Source organism: Olea europaea, chromosome 16 (genome assembly GCF_002742605.1).
Source record: "Olea europaea var. sylvestris chromosome 16, O_europaea_v1, whole genome shotgun sequence".
NCBI classification, from domain to species: Eukaryota; Viridiplantae; Streptophyta; class Magnoliopsida; order Lamiales; family Oleaceae; genus Olea; species Olea europaea.
In genome coordinates, this window is record NC_036252.1 from 17202753 (window position 1) to 17209491 (window position 6739).

Here is a 6739-nt window from a genome sequence, read left to right on the forward strand (position 1 = left end):
TTTTGGCCGTTTCTCTTTTTTTATTCTAATTTTATCCTTTATAGAATAATCATTTCCGACCAATAGGTTTTGTTTAAAACTAATTTGTAAATTAAAATATATTAACTAAAAATATTTATAATTTTAAAAAATTATATTATTATTAAAAAAATTATATTATAATTAAAATATTACTTGCAAGATAAAAAATTATATTTAATCAAAAATTAATTATAAGTAAAAAAATATTTTTTATGTAAAAAAATTACTAAAAAATAAAAATATTACTCATAAAACAAAAAATATTTATAAAATGTAAAAAATTACTGATAAAAAAAATTACATAAAGTTATTTAAAAGGAAAAAAATTAACTTATATAATTTAAAAGTTACTTATAATTAAAATTATTAACTTAAAATTTTAAGTGAATATTTAAATTTTTATTTAAACTTTAACTTATATGAAAAAAATATCTATAAGTAAAATGTCACTTATGAGTAAAACAAATTAATATAAAAAAAAACTTTACTAACGGCATATACGTAATCTTATCCTTTTAAAAAACTTTCAGAACCGGTGGATACTAAACTCACAATTGTGGGTTGGGGGTTTTAAAAAACGCTGCTCGCTCAGAATCGCTACTTTAAAAAACACCGATAACCGCTAAGGCGAAACTCCCAAGCAAGCCCTAAATAAATTAGAGTTAATTGTTTCATTAGCCACTGTACTTTATACAATGTCACAACTTACCCATCGAACTTAACAATGCTTCCAGATGGCCACTGAACTTATGTCCGTCTCACTAAAATGGGCACCAGATGGGATTCCGTCCGTCATTCTATCCACGTGGAGGACGGATAGCTGACTTAGATGTTAATAAGTGGTGAAACGGTACACGTGGGTGACAAATCATCCAAACAATCCCTTACCCCTTTTCCAATTAAAACCACTCCCGTCTTCGAGTTAATTAAATCAATGCTCATCAACATTTGCATCAGGTTACTACTTGCTCATAAAAAAAAATTGGTAACTAATTGCTCACCCACTTTTGAAAAAGATTACCCATCCATCACCTTTCAATTTTCATCCATCCAACTAGACAAAAATGTCCGTGTGGCGGATTAAAATCTTATGTGGTCACTGACTCCATTTAAATTGGAAAATCATAGTAAATTTAAAGAGGCCATTTCTCTTCAAAGGTCAGAATTGTTCTTTATTCTACTCATCTTCCTCCAATACTTCTTCTCCCAAATCAGCTTCTCATCAATGGAATCTCAGATCAAGACTTTCAAATCAAAACAGAAATTGAAAAACCCTCAAACTTGACGTCTGCTTCCCGCTTTATGCGTGTAAATATACCAAAATTTTCTCCACTGCTTCGGTTTCCTGTATGTGTATATAATTCCATTAATTTCCAGTCAAAAGTAGCCTCCAATTCTCTTCTTTTCCTCTAGGCTCCTGCCGCCTTTTTGCCTTTGTTATTGTGTGTATATATAATACATTTAAGAAGCTGCCAATGTGTGTATATATAATAGAATTCAGCAGCAGGCAGCCAAATCTCGTCTTCTCTGTGCATGTGTATATATATATGTAACGAAAAAAGTATGCTGCACTGTCGGAGTCAATTTTCCGACGGTGTTTGTCGATTGAAAATTGCTGGAAGGGCTTGAAGAAATATTGGGTGCCCATATTTTCGGTGAATTGGTGTCTCGTCTGAGAGAAGCTGAAGCCTTTTGGCTCTGATTATTTGAACAACCAAGAAAATCTAGGATCGAATTATGCATTTTCCCCATTATTAATTATTTTTTCTGAAATCTGAACAAATTTCAACCCAGAAAACAGAGGTTGAGGAATGTGCAACTTATACAAATTTTTGGCTTATTTTTTGGGTTTCTATTTATTGAAAAATAAGCTGCTTTTTCAATATAAGAATTTCCAATGTGGCAATTTTTAATAGAGTTAGTGGCCACATTGGCTTTTCATCCTCCACTTGGACATTTTTGCCTAGTTAGATGGATGGAAATTGAAGGGATAATGAATGGGTAATCTTTTTTAAAAGAGTAATGCTATTTAGTCTCGAGTTCATTTCCAATCTAAATGGCATTAATGTGTCATTAAATGATTGGTGAAATTAAATGACTTATTTAATTTCACATTTCATTCAACATATCATTTAATGCCACCTAGACTGTGGATGCAACCCTAGTGACGATACATAGCATTATTTTTTTTCAAAAGTGGGTGAGCAATCAGTTATCATATCTTTTTGGGTGAGCATGTAGTAACATCGTGCAAATGTTGTTGAGCAGTGATTTAATTAACGAACCGCGTTGGGGTGCCAGAACAAATTTGGCACCCCAACTGACAGATACTCAGAGCCGGGGTGCATGGAGGGAGGGGTTTTTACATTTTTTATTCAAGTGGGGTTGGCGCAGGCGCCATATGATTTTGAGGATCTGTTAAAAGGATGAGCAAATGGCTTTTGACAGCATGGTTTTTTCCTTAATTAACTTCGGACCATGCTGTGTGCCGACCGTGCGGCACACAGCACGGTTGACAGCCCCCTCACATCGGAGGGGGCTCGCACACATTTTAAAAAAAACTGGGGTGGGGCCCCCTCATTGTGAGGGGGCTGTGAACCATGATGTACAGTAAGTGTTGTACATCTGGTTTAATCCATTAACTCCCTGTCTTCACAACCTCCAAGCCCTAACCCCATTCTTACAGTGTGTTTTCTACTGCAAAACTTGAAACCCGAATTCACGCCGAGAACCCTAACCCCGAAGTCCGATTAAAACTGTGCCCATTCCAATTCAGTTTCTTGTAGGTGAAATTGGCAAGCAATATTCGTAGCACTAACCCCCAAATCCATTTCGACTATCCATTTTTATTCGGCTTGCAATAGGTGAAATTGGAAACCACGAATTGCACACTGAAAGTCCACTTTCTATAAAGGTATTATACATTTGTGGTTTAATTTTTTATTTGAATTCAAAGGGCCGTTGTGTGTTGAAAATTTGGGGTGGTTTTTAAATTTGTGGTTTAATTACATGAACGAAAATTATGGTAATCAGCTTGAGTACTTTAGGAAATGCCAAATGAAACCGGATAATTGATATGGATTAAACAATGTTTAAAGCCTAATTACTTCTATGAATTGAAGACTACCACTACTGATAGATGTTGTATGAATTGCTGCATGTTCTATTTAACAAAATATTAAGTAAGTGGAACACTTGAAAGCTAGATGTAAATATTTTTTTAATTTCTTGGCTTTTACTTCAGAATGGCAGGGAGGAAAAACAGGGGCATTTGTCATCTATGTTAAAGACAGCCAGTCAAATAAAAGATGAAGAAATTGGAGATATGCTCAAGACTATTGAAGATCAAAGGAGGTCACGTATCAGGAAGGTGCTAGAAGCATACAGTTATGCACTGGAATGAGGGTGCTGCTGAACATGCTTGATGCAGTTAGAATAGATTATGTTGACCCTAAAGAATGTTGCCAGCAGATGTTGGATTCACCCGCGCACAAGTGAGCGAAAGTTCAACATGCTAAGACACGTGAACGGTCTAAAATAGACGGATCAAAGGCATTGGAGTAGTTCAACGACGCAGGATGGGAACGTTCGAAATTCGGCAAGATAGTTCGTGGATCGATTGTACAATAATTACCAATCGGTGTTTGTAAATGTGTAAACTTGTATTGTGTTGCAAAATAATAAGAGAGAGTTGAGTAAAGTGTTGTTTCTTATGTTGATTCTTGCATTAGCCTTTCTATGGGGTACATGGGGGAGCATTTATAGCGTCACGAGTTAGATCATGACCTTTGATTTGGGGTACACGTGTCCTCATCCGATTAATTTACATGTCAAATTGTAGGCATCAGCCACACCTAGCCTACTATACATTGATTAATTGGCTAAGCCGCCTCTACTTGTGATTAGACTCAACATTTACACTCATAACAAACGTCTTATCAATCATTCAAGTAAGATCTTTATGTAGAAGATCTCTTGGGAAGAGTGTCTATAGAAGATGCTGCTTTGTGGTTCGGAAGCTTCCACCTCGGTGTCAGAGCTTCGTACAACAGAGCCTCGATCACTTTCAAAGGGTCTCGGCATATAGGCTTCGGAAGCTTCACAAGAGGCTAACAATATATGGGCCTTGAAATATATTGACATAGGCATTTGTGGACCTCGATTGGTAGGCCTCGGCTATGCAAATCACCTCGGCTCCGGTGCCACATGGTTTGGCATGAGTTGGCTATGGGCCCGAGTGGGTTGCCCAAGTATGTAAACATGTAACAATAGTCCCCCAAGTCCAAGTATAGTTATTTATGTAATGCGAGGACTTTGATGAAGTCAATTGGTTAAATCGAAAGAAATTTTTGAACCCCAAATAATAATCATCCAAGTCCAAGTATAGATATTCATATCATGGTTGGAGTTAGAAATGTGTTATGGTATTATGATGAGGAAGCCGAGGTGGCTGAGAAATCGAACCTGCGAGGTTTGATGGCTGAATGTTGAAGAGGAAGCCGAGTGGTTGAGAAATCGAACCTGTAAGGCTTGATGGCTGAATGTTGAAGAGGAAGCCGAGGTGGTTGAAAAACTGAACCTGTGAGGTTTGATGGCTGAATGTTGAAGAGGAAGCCGAGGTGGTTGGGAAACCGAACTTACGAGGCTTGATAGAATGTTGAAGAGGAAGTCCAGGTGGTTGAGAAATTGAACCCGCTAGGCTTGATTGCTGAATGTTGAAGAGGAAGCCGAGGTGGTTGAGAAATCGAACCCGTGAGGCTTGATTGCTGAATGTTGAAGAGGAAGCCGAAGTGGTTGAGAAATCGAACCTGTGAGGCTTGATGGTTAAATGTCTGAGGCTCATTGATAATAATTGTTCCTCGACAATTGTGCCAATGATTTGATGTTTTGCACATATTTTTGAGGAAGCTGGCTGAACCGTTACAACTTTCAAGACGCCTGCTGCCGTCGAATTAAAGTCGTAATCATGAGAATAGCTGGAGCTTCTAGAAGCAGACGCGATGGGAAAGGTGTGTGGGAGACACGCTTAAATTTGAGGTATAGGTTTGAAAAACCATTTGAACCCTACGCCTCGAATTTGTTTTAGAATGAAGGGTCTAGATTGGATGGGCTTTGATTAGATGGTTGGGGTTCGTCCTGGCCCTTTATAAAAGGCGAGAGAGCTCCATTTTTCTAGATTTTTCAACCCTTGCAATCTGATTCATTCTTCCAAAGCTTAAGTTTTCCGATGTTACAGCTGTTTGTTCTCTGGTTTTCCGGCACAATTCCGTTCGCGTAGTTATTCCCGTAGGTATTTTCATAGAAAATCCCTTGTATTGTGTTCTTAGTCGTTTTCTAAAATGGAGTCCACCTCGGGTAGGGAGTTGGTCACTGTCGTGTCATTCGGCCAGGGGGCTAGTCACAGGAGGACTCCAAGGTTGAGCAGTATGCTATGACTGAGGAGGCAGTAGACTAAAGTGAAGAATGGGGGCGTCTAAAGTGTCTTCAAATATGACATGGAAGAGGCCGGGGAAGATTAGGGAGAGGTACTATGTACCTCATTATGTAGAAATATTAGTGCCCGAGGCCCATGAGCGAGCCTGCTATCTGAGGCCCAAATGCGTGGCGGTGAGCGAGTACCTATTTAAGGAAGGTATGCATCTTCCTCTGCACCCCTTCTTCAGGGCGGTGCTAAGGAACTTTATGTTATCGCCGACCCAGGTTCTACCAAATTGGTGGAGCCAGTTGGTTGGCTCGTACTTCCTATGAAAGGAAGTGTCACTTGGGGAGGACATACCTCTCCATGTCTTTATAACCCTATTCCAGCCTTGGATAATAGTTAAGGAGTCAAGGGGGTAATATTACTTAACTCCTTGGGAGACTCATGCACCATTTGTGGTGGGGTTGCCTTCTTCCATTAAGGGATGGAAGGAGTCGTGGTTCTGGATAAGGGGCAGGTGGTAGGCAGTGGAGGGGGATAAAACCCTAGCTTGCACAGTACCGATCCAGTACTACGAAGCTCGTAAGTCTCCCTACCTAAGTAGTTTGCATTCTGTATTCAAAATTTCTTTTTCTAACTATTGAGGCTTCTTTTGTAGATAGTAGTACGAGGTTCGAGTTGAGCAAAAAGGAGTTTGAAGTGATAGAGGACATTTACAAGAGACCTCTAAAGCTTCGCCACTTCGACCACCTTATCGACCGAAGTCGCTACTTTCTTGATTTTGAACTGATGGCCTCCAAGGGTAAGAAGTTCATATACTTGTGTATTTCTTGCTTTTGGTTTTGATGCTGATGCATTGACATGTTCTGTAGATAAGTTTAAGAGGAGGGAATACCCAGTCCCTGACATGGCCCCTATATTTAGGGCCATATCCACTATGAAAGCGAGGCCCCTGAAGTTGGGGATGAGTGGTGCCAAAGAGGTTTGGGGCAGGGTCGAGCGCCTCTCTAAGTACAGCAGTTCAAGGGCTTCCGAAGAGGGGACCCCTCAGAGGCCAGAGAAGGCCAAAGAGCCTCGAGAGAAGAAAAAGGTCCCTGAGGAGTAGAAGAAGAGGAAGCTGGTGCACGTCAAACGTCACTAGCTCGTTTGGCAAGTTCGGGACCTCTGTGTCCCATGAAGGCAAAGAAGCCACTCAGTCGAAGCTCCTTGAAGTCGCCTCAAAAGCGGTAAAGATTGAAATGGTTCGACGAGTCGAGGTTGAGGAGGCTAAGAAAGAGGCTACAAGGAGGGCAGCTGAGA